This window comes from Sus scrofa, chromosome 8 (genome assembly GCF_000003025.6).
Source record: "Sus scrofa isolate TJ Tabasco breed Duroc chromosome 8, Sscrofa11.1, whole genome shotgun sequence".
Lineage (NCBI taxonomy): Eukaryota > Metazoa > Chordata > Mammalia > Artiodactyla > Suidae > Sus > Sus scrofa.
The window spans coordinates 94,035,675-94,058,903 of record NC_010450.4 but is presented as its reverse complement, the minus strand read 5'-3'; the positions used below and the strand labels follow the sequence as shown (position 1 = coordinate 94,058,903).

General features: G+C 35.0%; 1 protein-coding gene across 1 annotated transcript in view; it reads left to right on the top strand.

The window, feature by feature from the left end:
- Positions 1–23,229, top strand: part of LOC396566 (claudin 1-like) — a 133,659-nt gene that overhangs the window by 14,693 nt on the left and 95,737 nt on the right.

Genomic DNA, 23,229 nt, shown 5'->3' with positions numbered 1-23,229 from the left:
TTCTGAATATAATAGGAATGAATTAAGAAGTTTGCAGATATGAAATAGGAAGTTTGAGTGTTCCAATTTTAGTATGACACATTTATGTATTACTTGGCGGCAGGGGGGGGGAGATGTACATTAATTTTTGACAATGAAGTCATCCTGACCATAACTGTAGATAAATTAACTAATCACTTCAGGTTGTGAGTCAGATTCTCAGAATGTTTTGCAACATTTATTAAAGCATGTAATTTTAAGACAGTAGTTTGTAATGTTCAGAGAGCCCACAATACACAAAAATACAATGATTACATACATATATCAACTATTATATCCATTATCACATTCACAATTGCTTTTCCTGATTGAGTGGTTGAGAGCATTAAAAATATTATTTTAAAAGCTTGAATGTTAGAGAAAAGAGAAATTAGACCTGACATAGTGAAATTTTCTATCAGCCTCCAAAGATGAATTTGTACTTTCACTAACAATAAATGCTACGTGTTTTTCAGCTAGTAGTATTTTGGCATAAGCTTTCTTTCTGTATTTGACTCTTAATTCACCCAGGTAATGTTCCCAAGATTCCATGTTTCAGTATCAGGTTTGAATGTCACTCTTGCCAGTTCTTATAGGATCTGAAAAAAGAAACTATAAAAAAGTTTTGTTTTGTTTTGTTTTGTTTAAGATAAGGCTTTGTGTACCCTTCCAGCGTATTCATTTGCCTAAAGTTTGAAAGATATACTAACTACTTTACTTTCTACTGGTTCCCACGGTCTAAGGCCACGTAATTTTTGTCACTGCAATGATAGTACTAAATCTATTTGTGTAACATGTTCTCACTCAATCTTAAAAATATAACTTTGTTTCAACACTTCTTTCAGGAATCAATGAATGTTTCTCATTGCCATCTTATCACAAGTTTGAGAAATTTTGTCACCAAATATCCATTGTGTGCTAATATTCTATCAAATTACTCTGTGTATTTTCCATCTATAGATTTATGCAACTGTAATTATAACTAGTTATCATTATAGCTTTTCAATCACATGCTATCTTCCACTTATAAAATAGACATTAAGCAGTTATATAGTTATACTGTGTTATGTATGAAATTTATTCTCCTTTCAATTGTGTGCATCTTGACATCAGCAGTTATGTCATATAAATTAATCTCTATTTCCTAATCTGCACAACAAAATGAATGCTAGAACAATGTAAGCATGTAAATATCTTAAATTTAAATAACAAATGTTCTTGGAGAGTAGTTAAACTTTAAAAAATATGAGATTGAGGTTATGCAACAATTTTATAATATTTAAAATATACAATTTTATAATATTTAAAATATACTTTTAAAGTATACTTTCATTCACAATTGATTTGCATTGTATAGTCTTTTGCTGCTCAGTTGAATGTAGAAGCTGAGAACTCTATTTCAGTTCTGGAATCTTAATTTATATTCCATTTAAGAATCAATTCACATTAATATCCAACATGTATAAACAGCTCTTATAACTTAACTTCAAAAAACCAAACAAGCCAATTAAAAAAATGGACAGAAGAACTGAATAGGCATTTTTTCCAAAGAGGAAATGAAGATGGCCAACAGGCACATGAAAAGATTCTCAACGTTGCTAAGCATCAGGGAAATGTAAATCAAATCCACAATGAGACAGCACCCCCATCTGTCAGAATGGCTACTATCAAAAAATAACAAATGTTAGTTAGTAAGGATATGGAGACAAAGGAAACCTCATACGCTGCTGTTGGGAATAAAAACTGGCATGCCCCTGTGGAAAAAAGTATTATGGTTCCTCGAAAAACTAAAAATAGAATTATCATACATATGACCAGCAATTCCACTCCTGGGTATATTTCAAAAAAAAAAAAAAAAAACCAAACAAACAAAAACAAAACAAAACCAAAAATAAAATAAACAAATAAAAAACCCCAGTAATTAAAAAAGATACATGCACCCTAATGTTCAGAGCAGCATTATTTACAATAGTCATGACATAGAAACAACCTAAGTGTCTATTAACAGATGAGTGGATAAAGAAGATGCCATATATACACACAATGGAATATTACTCAGCTATAAAAAGAACATAATTTTGCCACGTGCTGCAACAACATAGATTTGGAGGACATTATGCTAAGAGAAATAACACAGAATGACAAGTGTCATATAATATAACTCATACGTGGAATCTAAAATATACAACAAACTAGTGAATAGCACACACAAGAAAAGCAGACTCATAAGAACAAACTAGTGGTTACCAGTAGAGAAGGGGAGAGAGGCCCTATAAGAGTGGGGAAGTGAGAGGCACAAACTACCAGATATAAGACAGGCTCAGAGAGGGAGCAAGATGACAGAGGAATAAGAGGTCATGCTCACCTTCTCCCTCAAACACATCAAAAAAACACATCAACATGTAAGATGACTTGCACAGAACATGAACTGAATGCTGGCAAAAGAACTTAAACCTCCAAAAAGGGCAAGAAACTCTTGACATAACTGGGTAGAACAAAAGAAAAAAAAAAAAAAAGAGAGAGAGAGAAAAAAGGAATCAGGACTGCACTAGCATTCCTGAGAGGGAGCTGTGAAGGACAAAAGAAACCCACATCCTGGGAAGCCGCCTAACTGACTGAAAGACCAGCCAAGTCAGAGGATCATCAAAGTTGCCAAGAAAAGTGCAGCAGCTGGACTGAGAATGGCAAAGCAGAGTGAGAGCTGCATAGATCATCTGAACCATCCCAGACACCACAGCCTGAGATGTTTGGGTGGGGGCTGGATGCTGAGACTTAGGCTCCTCAGGTCAGTCCAGAGGAGAGGACTGGGTTGATGGGGTGAAGATAGCCTAAGGGGCTAAGGAACAGTGCATCGTGGGCAGGGGAGCAGTATGCTATGGGCTGGGGAGTGAAACGCCAAGGCAGGTGGAACCTGGGAGAAGGTCTGGGCCAACAGGAGAGGGAAGGTGCCATTGCTGGGGAGGGCAAGAGAAGGAGGGGCAGACCGCCATAGGACTCTCCTTGCTCCTGAACATGCATGTGCATGCTTGCAGGCTCTCAGAGGGTGGGGAGGCTCTGGTTCAGGCTATGGGGGCTCTGGTGCAGTTTACAGACAGCAAGAAGCCTCTTGCTCATTTAGGGGAGACTGGGTGCTTCCTGTGCAGGCTCCCAGTGGCCAGGCACCTTTTGTGTGGGCTAAGGGCACCGTGGGGCTAAGTGTGATGTGGTGCCTCTTGTACAATCTACAGGTGGCAGGGACATATTGCAGTGGTCATCTTGGAGGCCAGAGGGAGACATGGCTTGCCAGCACTGGGGGCCTGTAAGTGGGCTCCACCTGCGACCCCAGTCACCTCAGGGGTTGACAAACAAGAAAAAAGGAGGACACTGCAACCAAGCACCATATGCTCACTGTTGCTCTCACTCCCCTGGGAACACACTCACCCTGCAGCTGCCACTGCCAAATGCTCTGGGCACTACCCAGACACTTGGTTACTGTGCCTTCCCAAGACCCTACAACTAGGAGCAGCTGCATGGACTAAGTGGGACAAGGTGCTTCTTGGGTGGTTTGCAGGTGGCAGAGGCAAACCACTGCAGTTAACTCTGACTCCAGAGATGGGCATGGCCCACCACAACTGAAAAATCATTTGCAGCCCCAACCAACTCAAAGAGCACCACAGAGAAGGACAATGTGACGGAACACCAACTGTTGTTGCTCTCGCTCCCCTGGGAGCACACCTGTCTTGCTGCTGGCACTGCCAAAGGCTCTGGGCCATGCACAGATGCTTGATCACTGTCCCTTCCCAGGAACCTGCAAATAGGAGCAGCTTTTGCAGCACCTCCTATGAGGGCTAAGCAGGATGAAGTGTTTCTTGTATGGTCTACAGGAGTCAGGGGCACATCATCGCAGTTATCTCTAGCTCCAGAGGGGGAGTGGCTTGCCACCTAGGAGTCCATGAAGAGTCACCACTTGCAGCCCCATTCACCTCAATGGCACCACAGAGGAGGGCACTGTAACCAAACACCACCTGTTGGTGCTCTCGAACCCGAGAGCACACCTACCCTGCTGCTGCCACTGCTCAATGTTCCAGGCAGTACCCACACGACTGATCTCTGTCATTTCCTAGACTTCTACAGCTAGGAGGAGCCTGTGCAGCACCTCCTATTTGGGCAACGTGAGACGGGCTGCTTCATGCAAGGTCTAGAGGTGGAGAGGCAAATGACCACAGTTATCACTGACTCCGGAGGCTGTCATGGACTGCTACCACCAGGGGTTCCTGAACAGGCATCACCTGTGGTTCCAATCATCTCAGAGGAGGGTATTGCAATCAAACACTAGCTGTTGTTGCTCTCTGCTGGAAACACACTCACCCTGCTGCTGCTACTGCCAAATGCTCTGGTTACCTTGTAGATCTGCCTAGAGCTCATTACCACTTCTAGGGCCCTGTAGCGAGGAGTAGCCTGTGCCACCTTCCTGCAGGTCCTCGCTGTTATTGAGAGCCCAATGACCAGGCACTCACTGCTGGCCCTATCCATTGCCTCCTTCTGGCTGAAAACACACTGAGCATCCTGAGGATAATAGCCTGCTCACACCAAAGAAAGAGACAGCAAATATTCAAACTTCCACACCAAAAATAAATAGGAATCCCCCCCAAAATACAAAGGGATGCTCTTGCCTAGAAGTAGCCTTACAAGGCTACAGTTTGGCTTCCCAAGAACTCACTGAAAAAGAAAAACATAAGCAAGACGAAGAAGCTCAGAAACCATTCCCAGTTAAAGGAACAGGAGCATTCACCTAAAGCAGTGAACAATGAAATAGACCTCTTCAGCCTGACAGTCAGTTCAAAAGGGAGACAGTGAAAATACTGAAGGAATTAAGGCTGAATATCAAAGAATTAAGAGAAGATATGAACAGTAATGAAGATTCCTTTAAAAAGGAACTAGAAAATATAAGGGGGAGCCAAGAGAAATTAGAAAATTCATTTGCAGAGAATGCAAGCTGAGCTAAAGGGAATAAAGAGCAGAATGAATAATGAAGAGGAATGAATTAGCAACATGGAAGATAAAATAATGGAAATCACCCAATCAGGACAGCAGACAGAAAACCAAATGAAGAAAAACATGAAAGCAAAATAAGAGACCTATGGGATAATATATAGTGGGCAAATATATGCATAAAAGGAATTCCAGAAGGAGAAGAAAAAGAAAAGGGGATTGAAATTACATTTGAAGAAATTATGTCTGAAAACATTTCAGATCTAAAGGACACTGATATCAAGATACAGGAAGCACAGACGGCCCCAAACAAGTTGAGCCCAAACAGGCCCACACCAAGACATATTAAAATAAAAATGGCAAAAGTTGAAGATAAAGAGAGGATTCTAAAGGTAGTAAGAGAAAAGCAAAGCAGTAATTATAAGGGAACCCCCATAAGGCTATCAGCTGATTTCTCTACAGAAACACTACAGGCCAGGAACGGAGTGGCAAGATATATTTAAAGTGCTGAAAGGAAAAAATTTGCAACCTGGAACATTCTATCCAGCACGAATGCCATTTAAAATAGAAGGGGAAATAAAGAATTTCTCCGACAAACAAAAGCTAAAAGAGTACAATAATACAAAACCCACTCTAAAAGAAAAACTGAAAGGGCTTCTCTAATTAAAAAAAAAAAAAAGTAAGAAGAATTAGGATGGAGGAAACCACAATTGGAAAGCAATCACTTAAATAAGCCAGCACACAGATCTAAACATGAAGACGCCAAAAAAAAAAAAAAAAAAGACATCAAAATCACACAATGTGGGGAAGGAAAGTAAGAAAATAGATTCTTTTTTTATTTTAATGATGTGTTTGAGCCTGTATGACTATCAGGCTAAAAAGCAAGTAGATATACAAACAGGTTATCATACTTAAAATATAGGGCAACCACAAATCAAAACTAAACATAACTTTCATAAAAACTGAAAAGTACTCAAGCATAAAATAAATGGAAACCATCCAAACCAAGAAAGAAGAGAAATATAGAATCAACTGGAAAACAAGGTTTAAAATGGCAATAAATAAACATCTATCAATAATTACCTTAAATGTCAATAGACTGAACACTCCAATCAAAAGACACAGAGTGGCAGATTGGATAAAAAAGAAAAAACCTTCAATCTGCTGTCTACAAGAAACTCACCTTAGGGCAAAGGACACCTATAGATCGAAAGTGAGGAGATAGAAAAAGATATTTCATGCCAATGGACAAGACAGGAAAGCAGGAGGTGCAATACTCATATCAGATAAAATAGACTTTAAAATGAAGGCCATAAAGACAAAGAAGGACACTATTTAATGGTTAAAGAATCCATTCAAGAAGACGATATTACAAGCGTCAATACATATGCCCCTAACATTGAAGCACCCAGATAACTATAACAAATACTAACAGACATAAAAGGAAAAATTGATGAGAATACAATCATAGGAAGAGACTTTAACACCCCACTCACATCAATGGATAGATACTCTAGACAGAAAATCAAAAAGGCAACAGAGAACCTGAAGGACACAATAGAAAAGTTAGACTTAATTTACATTTTCAGGACATTATACCCTTAAAAATCAGAATACACATTCTTCTCAAATGCACATGGAACATTCTCAAGAATTAATTACGTGGTGGGGCACATAGCTAACCTCAACAAATTTAAGAGTACAGAAATTATTTCAAGTATCTTTCAAGTATCTTCTATGACCACAATGGCATGAAACTAGAAATCAACCATAAGAAAAGAAATGAGAAAAACCTTACCACTTGGAGACTAAACAACATGCTACCTAAAAAACCAATGGGTCAATGAGTAAATCAATAAGGAAATTAAAAACCACCTTGAGACAAATGATAATGAAGACACAATCATTCAAATATATGGCATGACACAAAAGCAGTGCTCTAGAGGGAAATTCATAGCAACACAGGCCTTTCCCAATAAAAATCTCAAATCGAGGAGTTCCTGTCATGGCTCAGTTGTTAATGAATCCAACTAGGAACCATGAGGTTGCGGGTTCGATCCCTGGCCTTTCTCTGTGGGTTAAGGACCTGGCGTTGCCATGAGCTGTGCTGTAGGTTGCAGATGTGGCTCAGATCCCGCATTGCTGTGGCTGTGGCGTAGGCCTGTGGCTACAGCTCTGATTCGACCCCTAGCCTGGGAACCTCCATATGCTGCGGGAGCGGCCCAAGAAAATGGCAAAAAGACAAAAAAGAAAAAAATCTCAAATTGACAACTTAACACACCATCTAAATGAATTAGAAAAAGAAGAACAAACAAAACCTAAAGTCAGCATAAGGAAGGAAATCATAAAAATCCCAGAGGAAATCAATAAAATAGAGATTCAAAAAACAATAGACAAAATCAATCAAACCAAGAGCTTGTTCTTTGAGAAGGTAAACAAAATTGACAAACCTCTGACTAGACTCACTAAGAAGAGGAGAGAAAAAAATAAATAAACAAAATAAGAAATGAAAAAGAAGTTACAGCAGATACTACAGAAATACAAAAAACCATGAAAGATAACTATCAACAATTGTATGTTAACAAATTTGACAACCTAGGAAAAACGGACAACTTTCTAGAGACTTACAGCTTGCCAAAACTGAATCAAGAAGAAATAGACCAACTGAAAAGAGAGATCACTAGAAATGAAATTGAACATGGCATAAAAACACTCCTTACAAATAAAAGTCCAGCACCAGATGGCGTCACAGGTGAATTCTACCAAACATACAAAGAGGAACTTATACCCATCCTCCTTAAACATTTTCAAAAGGTTGAAGAAGAAGGAACACACCCAAAGACATTCTATGACACCACCATCACCCTAATTCCAAAACCAGACAAAGATACCACCAAAAGAGAAAACTACTGACCAATATCTTTGATGAATATAGACACAAAAATTCTCAATAAAATTTTAGCCCTCTGAATACAGCAACTCGTGAAAAAGACCATACATCACAACCAGGTGGGATTCATCCCAGGTGCACAAGGATGATTCAACATACGCAAATCAATCAATGTCATACATCACATTAACAGAAGAAAACTCAAAAACCACATGATCATCTCAATAGATGCAGAAAATCATTTGACAAAGTACAACATCCATTCATGATCAAAACTCTTATCAAAGTGGATATAGAGGGAAAATACCTTAACATAATAAAGCCATTTACAACAAACCCACAGCAAATATAATACTTAATAGAGAAAGGCTGAAAGCATTCCCACTAAAATATGAAACAAGAAAAGGATGTCCACTCTCTCCACTGTTATTCAACATAGAACTGGAAGTCCTAGTCACAGAAATCAGACAAACAAAAGAAATAAAAGGCATCCAAATAAGAAGAGAAGAGGTAAAACTGTCACTGTATGCAGATGACATTGTATTATACACAGAAAACCCTAAGGACTCAACCCAAAAACTACTTGAACTGATCAACAAATTCAGCAAAGCAGCAGGATATGACTAACATTCAGAAATCATTCGCATTTCTGTATATTAACAATGAAACATTGGAAAAAACTGTAATTGCAATGTATACATGTAAGGATAACCTGACCCCCTTGCGGTATAGTGGGAAAGTAAAAAAAATTAAAAAAAAATTAAAAAAAAAAGAAAAAGAATACAAAAATACCTTTTAAAATTGTACCCCCAAAAATCAAATACTTGGGAAAACACCTGACTAAAGAAGTGAAAGACTTACATGCTGAGAACTGTAAATCATTAATCAAAGACATTAACGAGGATTCAAAAAAGTGGAAAGATATTCTGCGGGGAGCCGAGAAAATACAAGATGCCGAGGAAGGGTGCTTGCTTGAACGGTACAATTCCAGGGCAGTCTCCTAATAAAAAAAAGAGGCCTGCCTGCAGGGCACAGTTCCGAGGACAGGCCCCAGAAGACAATAAGGCTCGCCTGCTGACATAGGTGGAAAACTAAATTTCCCAGGAAATAATTTCCATTTTGTGTTGCTGAGTGGGGATTGTTCCATGGATAACTTAGTCTTTTCTGTTATTCACTTGCTATTCAGTTTTTCTCAGTCTTTCCTGATTATTTACTTATTATTCTTATTTCCCATTATTATTGTCCTGTGGTGATTTGTGACTTAACAAAATTACAACAATAGTATAATAAAAATTTCATCCTGAAGAACTTTTCCCCTATTTAAATCCAACTTAGTTAAAACATAGTGTTTATCTATTAACTAGTTATATAGTAAACTTTAGAGTTAGGATTTTAATGAGGTCCATAGAAGTTAGCCATATCTTATCCAAAAAAACCTAGCTGTGAGTTTTGTCTTTGATTTTAAAAGCCTTTTAGTGATAGCTAGTTTAATTAAGTTGGTTTATATTTACTTACACTGTCTCCCTGCCATAACACTTTGAAGATAAGCACCAGTCTACAAAGTTTGTAAATGCTAAATTCTTGTGTTTTATGGCCTCTTCAAAGTACTAAGTTTAGTTAAGATAGAGATCTTAAAACAGGATGCATAGCTGCTATACCACGTAATAGTTAACCAATGTACTTTTAACACTGTAATGTAATCTATAGTGAAAAACTGTCTATATAATCAACCACTGTTGCCAATAAAGTTTGAGCAGTCCAGCGCCCTGAAAGAAGGGACAAAGAGGCTGTCTCCGTAACTGTACATTTGCCGACGCCGCATCCCTCTCTGATCGGGAAGTGCACGCTCCCTGGCTGCCGGAGCTGGCCTCTGGCAATATTCCATGCTCCTGGGTTGGAAAAATTAACTTTGTAAAAATGGCCATATTACCCACAGCAATCTACAGATTCAATACAATCCCTATCAAATTACCCATGACATTTTTCACAAAACTAAAACAAACGATCCAAAAATTTATATGGATGGAACCACAAAAGACCCAGAATTGCCAAAGCAATCCTGAGGAACAAAAACCAAGCAGGAGACATAACTCTCCCAGACTTCAGGCAATATTATAAACCCACAGTCATCAAGACAGTGTGGTACTGGTACCAAAGCAGATATACAGACCAATGGAAAAGAATAAAGAACCCATAAATAAACCCCAACATCTAGAGTCACTTAATCTTTGACAAAGGAGGCAGGAACATAAAATGGGAAAAGGACAGTTTATTCAGTAAGAATTGATGGGAAACCTGAACAGCTGCATGCAAATCAATGAAACTGGAACACACCCTCACACCATACACAAAAATAAACTCAAAAAGGCTTGAAGATTTAAATTTAAGACAAGACACCATCAAACTCCTGGAAGAGAACATAGGCAAAACATTCTCTGACATCAACCTTATGAGTATTTTCTCAGGTCAGTCTCCTAGAGCAACAGAAATAAAAGCAAAAACAAACCAATGGGACATAATCAAACTGACAAGCTTTTGCACAGCAAAGGAAACCAAAAAGAAAACAAAAAGACAACTTACAGAATGGGAGAAAATAGTGTCAAATGATGCAACTGACAAGGGCCTAATCTCTAAAATATACAAACAATTTATACAACTCAACAGCAAAAAAAGCTGCACACACACACACACACACACACACACACAAAAGACAGGCTCAAAGATGTATTATAAAACACAGAGAATATGGCCAATATTTTGTAAAAACTAAAAATGGAAAGTAACCTTTAAAATTGTACAAAAAATCAATCCATAAAGAGCAGTCTATTTTTTATTTTGTTTAATTTCAAATTAGAGTTTTCATATCTGTTTTCATTTAGGATTACCAAAATATGGAATGGAACATATTTTAATACAAAATTTTGAACCCAGTATTCAAACTCAAATATACCACCTTTCCAAACTCTTTAGTAAGATACTTTTTCTACTCTTGCTCTAACCATCCATCTTACTTTAATGCTTCCTTATTTTAATTTATATTTCTTTCTGCTCCATACCTTTCCTGTCTCTCATATTATCAAGTCCACCTCCAAATTTATAATGTCATTATGAAATCTGAAATAAGATCTAAAACAAGCAGCACTTTTAAGTTCCATAAACATCTTTACTGGCACAACAACATAAATAATATTAAAAGCCACGCAACAAGCTAAGCACATTTCTTTGTCAGAAGCTTAACTCAATAATGCACACATGATGTAAACTTCTGATTCCAATGTTCTTTGATAAAAGATTCAAGTACAAATTCACACATTACTTTGGAGATCCTTGAATTCAGTTATTCAGTGATAATTAGTTCCTCTTGTCTTTTAGACTATTGTCCCCAGGAAAAAAAATAGATTACATAACAAGTTCCCTGGGATGTATAATTTTCAAGCTCAAAAAAATATATTTTGCAGTTTTCCCTCACATTAGTAGTTATTACCTTTCATTAGTAGACAAGTGGATATACAGTAATAAATTCCTGACTTCAAGCTCTGTGTTCTGTGCTTATTAATGTCTTCATTTTCCATGTTTTTAATAGTAGCTTTATTCAAAATATCAAAAAATGAGTTGAAATATTAGCAGAATGGTCACTAATAAAATTGTTTAAAATTTTTATAATTACTCATAATATGTACAAAAATAACATTGCTGGATTAAACAGTAAAATATACAGTTACTATATATTATTTTACATTCACTTTCTTAATCTTTTGACTTTCTATGAGGTGCATGTGTCATCAAGGGTGAAAATTACATTAGGACAATGAGCTTCCAGGCATTTTACTTTGTTTTTTGTTTGCTCACAGAGAGGAAATCTTGAATAGGACATTTATTTCTAGTTGGGTACCTTCTCTGCTAAAGTTTAAAACAATCAGAAAAACAAAATGAAACTCTCATTGGGTTATTACAGACAATGTAAAAATCACTGGATTTATATGGTATTTAAAACATAAGGATTCTTTTCACACAATGAAGTTTATGAAAAGAGGAAATGTTGGCTCATGGAAAAGAGATGAATGAATACAATATGACTTCTGTTGGAGGGATTTATGATATATATTTAGCATCTTGGATAACATAATAAATCACTGTCACAGTCAATGTGAAAAATACATTAGCTGCCATTTGTTTTTCATCAGTCTATCTGGGTCCTTTTCAGATGTCATTTTCAAGATTTATACACCAGTTTTATTTCATATTATAAAAAGTCTATTACTGATTATAGAGGAACTCTCAAACATGACATTACTTTTAAAAAATTTTGAGACTGCTCACATGCATACTACCAGCTTCAGTGTGAAATCACTGAAAAAAAAAAAAAAGAATTCAATGCCAATGAATCCAAAGAGAACACAAATAATGATAAATGCAAGTCATCACAAATCCCTCTGTAGCTGAATATCATATATTGACATGTTCTATTTAGATAGCACTGACAGATTGAGCTCAAACATTTCATTTAATTCTGTAGAAGCCCATGCCCATTACATGTTATGTATATTGGGAAATCCACTGACAGTTTTCTATGTCCTGTGCTGCTGTGTATGCATCAGTACTGTATAGGATCATAAACTTCTAGTGGTTTTATTCTGTCCACAGGGTATTAATGTTTATATATATCAAGACATGTTATAATTAGCTTTGTTAATGGAGATGAAGAAAAAGAAGACCAAAACTAAGAACACATTTATAGTTCAAAATCATTTAGGAAAATCTCTTTTATCCAAACTATAAATGGAAATGTATAAAAGTCTTCTTGCTGATTAGTTATAAAAACTCAAATATTTGGGTAGAATTGGCTAGAAAGAATATAGTACAAAGAAATGGATACAAACAAGTGCTTTCACGTATCTTTATATTGTTAAATAATTAATATTTTACTAACTTGCTCCCTGCTTCATTTGAGAGGCAGAGGATTTTTACAAAATCAATTCAAGCATTAAAGATAATTTTCTAAGCCCAAGTTTTTCATTCATTCTCATTATTATCGAATTGATTTTAATATGCTGATTTAAATATTTTAGAGCAGCTATCATGTTAATCTTTAATAATTTATTTATTACATATGTAGCAGATAAATAACAAATTTATTTAAAATTAGGGGAGTTTGATATACTATATAGATTAATAAAATAATGACAATTTTTGATTATATTTTCTTTTTAAAAGTTATTTAAAATGTTTTTAGTTGCACATTTAAAATGCTATACTAAATAAGCTTTTTTTCCCCATGAGTAATCAAAGAGGAATTTAGAATTTGAATCTTGCCCATTCAAACTGATTTAAGGTGAGGATCTGCCCTTGGTCCTCTAGTTCATTTACATTAACACAAAAATTACATTTAAAAATGTTGTGTCCTCTTCTACCAAGTTAAATCAATGTGACTGCATTTTCCCTGAAGTCCAACATAAATGCAAGAATGCAATTTTAGGTGTGAAGGACCTCTATAAACAATATTCTACTTCCAGTTTCAGGAAGACGAAACCAAAAGATTGAATATGGTAACCTTCTGAGCATCTTAATTACTTTTATATAAAAGGGATGATTTCTGTAGTGAACATTATATAATTCATTAAGATTAACATATGAAATAGAACATCTGTGCACAAGTACTGATGACAAAAGGCAAATAACATATTTGTATATATACACAAATAAATGCATGTATACTTATATTTGTATTTTACTAAGTGTCCCACCACATGACCTATTACTTCAACATGCATTTTTCTAAAGGTGAAGCAGACTCCAATCTCGCACCTGAGAGATTAAATGCAAATATTGTCACGAGCATCACTACAATATTTAATTCCATCACTCAGAAATCCTATGCCAATTTGGAAACTGAAAAGACACAAACGTTCAGAGCTTGAAAGGGACTCAATAGTTAATATGGCCCAAAACACTGGTTTGTTTTGCACCATTTAACTTATTTTCTTCTTAGAACTTTCATGTCATGTGTTATTCAATTTAAAGGCAAAGAAACAAAGATGAATCTCAGAAAGTTCAAGTAACTGGCACAAGGAGGCACATGAAGTAACAGGTGTGTTATTGTGTTATTTAAGGCCAGTTCAGTTGTATTCCGGAAGTACATTTTGCTACTGTAGCTACCATTCTATATCCATGCCTATGAAAAGTATTGCCCAAATCATCTCACTTACACATTTGTCAAGAAAAAATACAAATGGCCAATAAGCAAGCACAAGAAAAAATGTTCAACATTGCTAGTTATTAGAGAAATCTAAATCAAAGTTATAATGAGGTACCACCTCACAGTGGTCAGAATGGCCATCATTAAAATACCTACAAATAAATGCTGGAGAGAATGTGGAGAAAAGACAACCCTCCCACAATATTGAGGGGAATGTAAGTTGGTACAGCTGCTGTGGAAAACAGGAACACGACACTGTAAATCAACTATACTTCAGTACTTTTTTTTTTTAAAGAATTAAAACTGGTAGAGCTAGAAGGAACTTTTAAGATCAGTTACCTGATCCCTGTTGTTTTACAGATGAAAAACCTAAGGTCAAATAAAGTCATAGGATATTTCTAAGATAAAACATCTTTTAAAACCAGAGGCAGACCTAGAAAGCAGAACAAACAATGGAAGTTCTAGGTACAGCAGAAATGTCTTTCAAAGACATTTGGATAAACAAATAATTTAAACAGAAATCAAGTAAAACACCTATATGCTGCACCTTATAAGGTAAATTTTGCTCAAAGTTTCATTCACATGCCACATACAGACTTTATCACTATTCTCTCTTGCCAGGTTTGACATTTTTTCCATTACATTTATAGTCTTTGTTCTCAAAGCAAATGTAAAGATAATGTATCCAAAATATCACTGGCAATGTTCTTCTTAAAAAAGGAAGTAAATGTTTTCTTTCAGATATTTTATTCTATTCTTGAGCTTACTTTCTCAGTAAATTATTAAAAACCTACCAAAGATCCTGGCTATAATTGAAGAGGCATGACAACTCAAAGTGGAATGTGGTGGGTAATTGAGGATTAAGCTCTATATTGGATATGGAGAACCTTCCAGAGAAGGTTCAATGAAAATGTGGCTCTGGCTATTTACATGCAGACTGGGAACTTCCACAAGCTGCAGGTAATTAATTGCTAGGTCTTGTGAAGACTAGCAACTGGAAAGACATGGCTGGTAGCAGTATAAGGACAGAAAAAGTTGTCTGATGAAAGATGCTGCAAAGAAAGGTATTGTGCTTTATAGTTCAACATGGCACCCATGGTTGGGATAAGGTATTATTGGTATTTATATATCTCTACTGTCTTAATAAGGAACAGATGACTGGAGGAGTGTTTGGGTATCTTGCCACACTGGAATTGCTGGGTACACATAATATATGACAATGCACTTGGAGAGCTTAAGCACTTTCTCAGAATGTAGACAGTTGTAATCCCTTGAGGAAGCCCAGTACTTTGCAGGGTGCTGATATTTGCATAACACCAGGGAGTATTTTTCCATAAAAACCATGGATTATGCAACTCTGACCTTCCTGAGAGTTGATATACAAAGGAGTACATAGTATCAGTGTGACTTATAAAGCCATCTATATTATTATGGAACCCCAGGAAATATACAAAGTTGCATAAAAACTATGTGCATTTTTAATACCTTACCATTACAAAATATAAATAATATAATTGGTTATTAAATTTAATAATGTTATTATGCTTTGGTCACTATAACCAAATATTAGAAGAAAATGTTTATTTCTGCATTACAAGTAAGAATTACATAATTACATTCTATGCACAGTAGAAATTACAGTATAAATGCAAGCTTCGGTACCTCTAAAAATAGGAAAACAAACAAAAAACTATAATGAAAGCTTAAGGATGCTGGGCACTATTAAGAGACATAAACCGAATTTCCTACATCATCCTGTGTTCCTGATAATTAACTTAGGTTCCAAACAACTGAAAGGAAATATTACTAACATTAAATGTGTTTTTTTTTGTTTTTGTTGTTTGTTTGTTTTGCCTTTTCTAGGCTGCTCCCACAGCATATGGAGGTTCCCAGGCTAGGGTCTAATAGGAGCGGTAGCCACCGGCCTACGCCAGAGCCACAGCAACGCCAGATCTGAGCCACGACTGCAACCCACACCACAGCTCACTGCAACACTGGATCCTTAACCCACTGAGCAAGGCCAGGGATTGAACCCGCAACCTCATGGTTCTTAGTTGGATTCGTTAACCTGAGCCACGACGGGAACCTCAATGTGTCGTTTTTATTACATATTTTATAAGAAAAAGTCAGAGTTTCAAATTTGTTAAAAAACATAGTTTTTTGAGTACAATCATATTTATTCTGTGTAGTATTCTTTCCTCTTTTTGTTTTTCAATCTTATTTCTAATCTACTTAATTTTTTAGCCCAAATAGTTGCAAGAATCCTATGTGCTTTGATTATTGAAAACACTTCTCTACTTCAATGTCACTTATGATATATCTGAATGTTCTTTTAAAAACCTAGAAGGAAATGAAAAATATTATTTACACACTTTCCTAAATTTGTTTAACTGTAAAATTATTATTAGCCTTTATGTTTATTTTGCTTTGATATTTATATAACATCTAATAAGATGAAATATTTTATGAAATATTTGTTACCATAACTATTATTTGTAATAACAGATTATGTAATTTTAGTACTGTGACTTTTAACCAATAGTTCTTAACTCAGTATCCACTTTTTATAATTTCTAAATTTGAAAATCGGAAAAAAGAAGAAAAAATAAAGATATTTTATTTTATTAAATCATGACTAAATACATTTCCCCCAAATCTCTATGCTATGAAGTTACAGGTAAGAAATTGATAACATACTTACATTTATATCACAGTCTCTTAGTTTATTCCTTTCTCATTTGACAGGCTTATGCATTGTTACAAATTCCTTTTTAATAAAATTAAAGAATGAGACATATGGATTTTGACTTGAATGTGTCAGTGTTAAAAGTTTATTATACAATGTAATTTTCTACTTTCCATATTCAACAAAATTCCACATTTTGGGATAATCCCAAAAGTCTGAGAAATAAAGTTTCACTATATAATAACTGTTTTATTATTATTATATTATTATTACTGGCATTTATAGGAATACTATCATATATCCTCAATAAATAATGAACATCCCTTTATATTTCTAGCTACAGATCTAATTCCTTATAATAGCTAATTATTCTTTTATTTTTTGCATGAGAAACAAATTTGTTTTTACAACCAAAAACATTGTTGTAACAAATTCCCTCATGCATACTTCCCTATGCTCTCCCCTATTACTAAAAAGTAGATAACAAATACTGAAACATATGGGATAAGGAATTAATTAATTTTAATTGTCTTTTTTCCTGATTACTCCGTTGAGAGGTAAAATGCATACTCTGTTTGCCCAATAATGGATACAAAAGACTTTTATATTCCCTAGCATTCCTATGAACACAATCATAAAATGAGGAAATTTTATTTATTGTTTTTTTTATTTCTTGACTCCCTGTGACTTTTGAACTCCATTTCATTTATTTTATTTAATTACTTTTTTGGCTATACCTGCAGCATATGTAAGCTCCTGAGCCAGGGACTGAATTTAAGCCACAGCTGTGCCAGCTTCAATCAGACTCTTAACCCACTGTGCCATGGCTGGAACTCCCTGAATTCAATTTTAAATGCATACTTTTCACTGGAAATTTCCCTTTCGTGAACTATCTGCTAACACTTGTCCTGAATTTTCTTTTTTTTATATTAAACTGTGTAAGCTCAATACTTCCTGGTTTTCAATATTTCATCAGCTATTTTGTAACTCTCCACCCTCTCACGAGACTTTTTGTTGTTCCTTTAAATATGTGTTTCTTGTTTGCTCTTTAAATTTTTACTTTCATGTAACAAAATATATCCATATTTTCATTTTTGACTTTTGGGATTCATGCCTTTCTTTAGAAAAATACACTCATGTTTAATTTTATATTTTAGATTAGTTACTTGATTTTAATTCATAATCTTTCTAAATTAGTATTTAAATTTGATCAATGTAGAAGACTACCTCTATATTTGCCAGATCATTTCAGAATACATCAAAATTTCATCTGTATCATAAATGCATTTTTTTCATGCAAATATTTTCATTGTGGTAAATATCATAATATTGTGATTAAAGCGATTTTATGGAAGGCTTACTCTCTGGTAGCTATGTCCTTTCATTGCTGTTCTTATTTTTAAATACTTTTTCTTAGTATTTCTGCTTATACTTTTCATTAGATAAATAACTGAGAACGCAATGTTCACAGAATTTCTATTATATGCTAGGTACTTTTCTACATACTGTGGATATGCATAATTAAGATCAACAATGGAAATGTAAAAGAAGTTGACAGAATCAGTGTCAACAGCACCGCTTTAACTGCATCCCTTAGTTGCTGATAGGCTTCATCTTTAACATGGTTTCATAGAAATTATGCAATTTTATTTTGCATTTCCATTCTGACCAAGGGATCTCTAACAGTAACTCTCATTACTGTCTATTTTTTCTGTTGTATTCATAAAAGTCTTTAAAAAAAAGCATGCTGAAGTTTAATTTGTGACTTTATATGACCAAATTTGTTAAATGCCCCACAGCACTTGAAAAGAAAGTATAATTTCATTATCATAATTTTAAGTTTCATACACATTTATAAGTTTTTTTCAGTTCTTCCGTAATTTTACTAAGTTTTGTTCATTTGATCATTTGGATCATTTGAGATGACAGGTGCATGAATTTTGGCTATCTATACCACTTATAATATTTTCTATTCGTGTTAAATGCTCATTGGATTATTTTGAAACATTAAGCTACTGTTTTCATGTTTCACATGTACTCTTTCTGACAGTCTCGTTTTCTTTCCAGATGCTATATCTTTTTTAATCTTTTTAAAATATTAATTCAAAGGGGTTTTGTTTGTGTTTTCTGTTCCCCATTGATAAATGTGGGAGATTTTTTTTCAGACCCAGTAATGGGCACTCTTACTGAAGGATATGCACTATTCTAGCTTCTGGCTTTACAGACTGAAGACTCTCTTCAATGCGGTTACCAGAAAAGATTCAAAATATGGCTTCAATACATAATTACCATTCCTCAAAATCAAGTCTCATCAAGAACACTTGATAGTTTTAAGATGGAATCTAGTCTTTTGAGCTTCTCCTTATTAGCTATCTGAAACCTTTATTACTCTGTGTGCTCTTGTGTAGCACAATTAAATTTCTGCAGCTATATTATCCCATAAGGGTGAAACTCTGGAAAGAAGCATTTGCTGGATATTTTTCACATTTGGGAAGCCGTATAGTTACTCCTTTTGGAATCTTATATCCACACACAGTTTTCCACATTCATTCACAATTCAGAAACAGTAAGAAATTGTCCTAATTTCCTTATTCTCAGATCTCTGTTTCCTAAATGCCAACAGTCCTCTTCTTGTAGGGGTGTGTAGTTGGTAGCAAGATTGTGATTGCTGTAGAGTCAATTTGCATCCATAGTAAATTTATTTAATTTATATTTATTGAGAATTTTTTTTTTCTTTTTGCCTCTTTGGCCTCAATAGAAAGACAAAATCTATAAGATAGAAAACCAGCATATGAGTTCCATATTAGATTTACAGCTATTTTACTGTTCCATTTCCATAGAGTCAATACCAAAATAGAATAAAAACACTGCAACGGCTTTGGCTCAGTAAGTTCAAGCTTTCTATACTTTGAAAAGTATATAAATCTATATCTATGCAGTTGTATGTGGTAAAGGTGTCAAAAAGTGGATTATAGTTATGATGTATTTTGTTATAACATTTTAATGAATGCAAACACACATAACTAAAACTATATCTTCTTGAAAATGAGGAAGACACGTATTTCATGTGCAATAAATTCACAGTATTGAATGACTGACTGACATCCTCAAATATCATCTATTATTGAATAGTTTAATGATGCTTTGAAGCCAAAGAATGACAAAAATTAAATATCAACTGAAGTTGGGGGAATTTCTATGTATAAATGAAAAGAAAATGATGGTATATAGAGGCTCCAAAGTTAATTATTGTGGGTGTTCCTAAGATTTTAGTCATTTTTAGATTCTGCTGAAAGAAAATAAAGGACACTTATGAGAAAAAGAAAAAAAATAAAACGTGTAGTTAGCCAAACAAGATAGTGTAGGTCATTTTATACTTAGCTGTATAATACATCAAAATAATTCATAATTGTTTCTTCTTCTTTGAATTATGCCTGTTGCCAATAGTTTTATTTAAGTAGATGTTTGTAATCACAGCAAAATAAGTTAATTCTATTTCTTATATAAAACATCTTGGTTAAAAGCAAATACATATGACTAAACTTCACACTAAACTCTATAAAGAGACAAATATAATTTGGGAAACTCATCTTGGCAAGTTCGAATTTATTCAATCCAATCACTTAGTGAGCAACTCTAGGGGACAGAAGCCTATGTATGATCCCAGAAAGGATACAAACTTTAGTAACTGGCCATCCATTTCTTCAATGTAAGGATAATCAACGAATAACTGAAACATCTCCGAATTAATTAGAATACAAGACAGGCTTCAAATTGAAGAAATCAATGAAAAAGATGATACAAATTCACAGAATCAAAAGAGTACAAAAGGAAAAACTCAAGAAAACATTCTTGCTTGTGTGAACTTACCTTTTAACAACAAACCTACAAAAAGAGAAGTAAACTTTCCAAACATTTCAAAATTGATTATAGCTATTATAACTTTAGAACCTTGACCTTTTGAAGCATAAGACTAGAACTCTAAAGCAAATATTTTCTGAATAGTGATGAAATCAAGCAGAACACCCTATGGGGCCATTCTGGGATATCCCCCCTTGTCATCTACTTACCTCTTGTCTGTTAAAAAAAATAAACTTTAGCCAAATAATAAATTTAATCACAGGAGTATGAAAATGCAGAAGCAAAGCAAAGCAGTCAAATAAGACTAAATGATAATACTTCAATTATTGAACAAACACAGATTGTTAGTTTATCCTCAAGAGCTATCTATAGACAATATCCTGAGCCACATCCTTGAGCCGTTTTGCAGATACTAAAACCTCCACAGGTGGAACAATTTAAATGATGACCAGACTGTAGCCACGACATAAGCCATTACATCTTACACAATTCCAAGAACTGGCCTCAAGTAGACTGGAGCAAATCAGGCCTTGCTAAAGATTAACTGTACTTAAAACAATCAAGAGGACACTAATCAGACCACCACATGACCAATTTCATGATGACTGTCAGGGCTGACTGTGCTGATCTACATATACATAGCCCCCTTCTTCCACACATACATCCCTGAAATTCCCCTTTAAAAGCTCACAGCCCCTGATGAGCAGTCAGGAATTGGCTTTTGAACATGAGTCCACTTTCTCCCCAGGTTAGTGGTCTCATGAATGAAGTAAACTTTTTTTTCCAACCAACAGCTGTCGCTTTTGAGCAGCTAACAGCAGGAACTGAGTAACAGTGAAAATATGTGTATTTCCACAAAATTATAAAGAACTTGAATCAATTTTGTGGTTATATTATTAACTCTATAATATGAATAATATAACCTGATTTATATGTAAATACCACCCATATAAAAATAACTGCCCATTTATTGTGAACTCATACTGCTTTTAACTGGAAAAGATGTCATCAGTGAAAAAGAAAAGACAGCAGACAATGCGATTATGGCAATAGATAATAGTCTTAGCCACAGCTGCTATAACAAATTACCATAACATGACAGTATATAAATGATAAAAATTTATTTCTTACAGTTCTGGAGACTGGGAAGTCCACGATCAAGGTGCCAGCATAGTAGGTTTCTTCAAAAGTGCCTTCTCTTGGCTTAGTAGGTGGTTACCTACTAAGTGTGCTCACTTCTTTGTGCCTGAAAGGTGGGGGGTTGGGAGGAGAGCAATTTGGAATCACTTTTTCTTATAAAGGCATGAATCCCACTATGGAGCCCTACCTTCATGATTCCATCTAAGCCTAATTATCTCTCAAAAGCCCCACCTCCAAATATCATCATGTTGAAGGCAGGGCTTGTTTAAAAAAAGAAAGGAAAAAAAAAAAGAGTGTCTTATGATCCATTTATGCAAGGATTAAGTAGCAACCTACTATAGTCACCCAAGGACAGTGTACTCTGAAGGGAATTCAGGATATAGAAAAATAGGATAAAGCATTTTGTGTTTTGGATATATGGCCTCTAAATAGTTAAGATGCATATATAAGGAAGAATTTCAATGACCTCAGATTCTCATATCTTCCCATACCTAGGAAAACAGTAAAATAATTAACTTGAGATGTCTGTTGTTTGTGATTAGCAGTAATCTTTTACTAAGATGTATGCTTGACCACATGTATACCCCAGCCAAAAAATATATATACTTATATATTTATATTTTTACAGGCTTCCCCTATACCTCTTAGAGCTGTAGAGGCTATCTCCTGAACTATAATCCTCAGTAACATCACTGAATAAAACTGAAACTCACCCCTCTTACATTGTGTAATTTTCCCTAAGTCTATTGGTTTCAATATATGAATAGGGGGGTGTTGGGTAGGGGAAGGGTGTGCACAAAAATAGCAAATAAAAAAAAACAATGGCAGGTCAATTGCCTACTGGTATAGACAACCTGGTATAGAAGAGAAAAAAACAAGGAAGGAGAAAAGTAATTTTTATATAAATATTCAGTTTTAGTACACTTGATCAACATCAGTAACACAAAAATAGTTAGCTATTCCTGATGATAAATTTTATAAGGTAGCTATCAAGGGGCTTAGTTAGTATTTAGTCATTATCAAAGAAAATGATATATAGCATTTAGTGACTGTGACCTTTCTTCAATTTTGAGTCTATAGTTTTAATTAATGTGCCAGGAGAGGTTAGGGGAACATTCCATATGTGCAATAAGACCTTTCAAACCTAGAGATTTAGGAGGTTTCTTTGGCAAAAGTCCTAAGTCTGACTTCAAGTTATTTCCCCTCCCTCAGAAACAAAATGACCCTACCAGTAGCTCAATTTCAGTTGATCTCATTACAAAACTGACTTTTGCCAAATGTACCTATATAACTGATCGAGACAGTCCAGACAGTTCAACCCACACTCATGATCCATTTCCACAGCCATGTTCTCCATAAAGAGTGTCCTTAATCTGCCCAAGCCTTAGAGTGTGAGTTCTGTGCCCTGAGCATAAAGGGCAAGTCTGTTTCAGTTTGCAATATGTGGAACTGAGGCTAAAATAACTA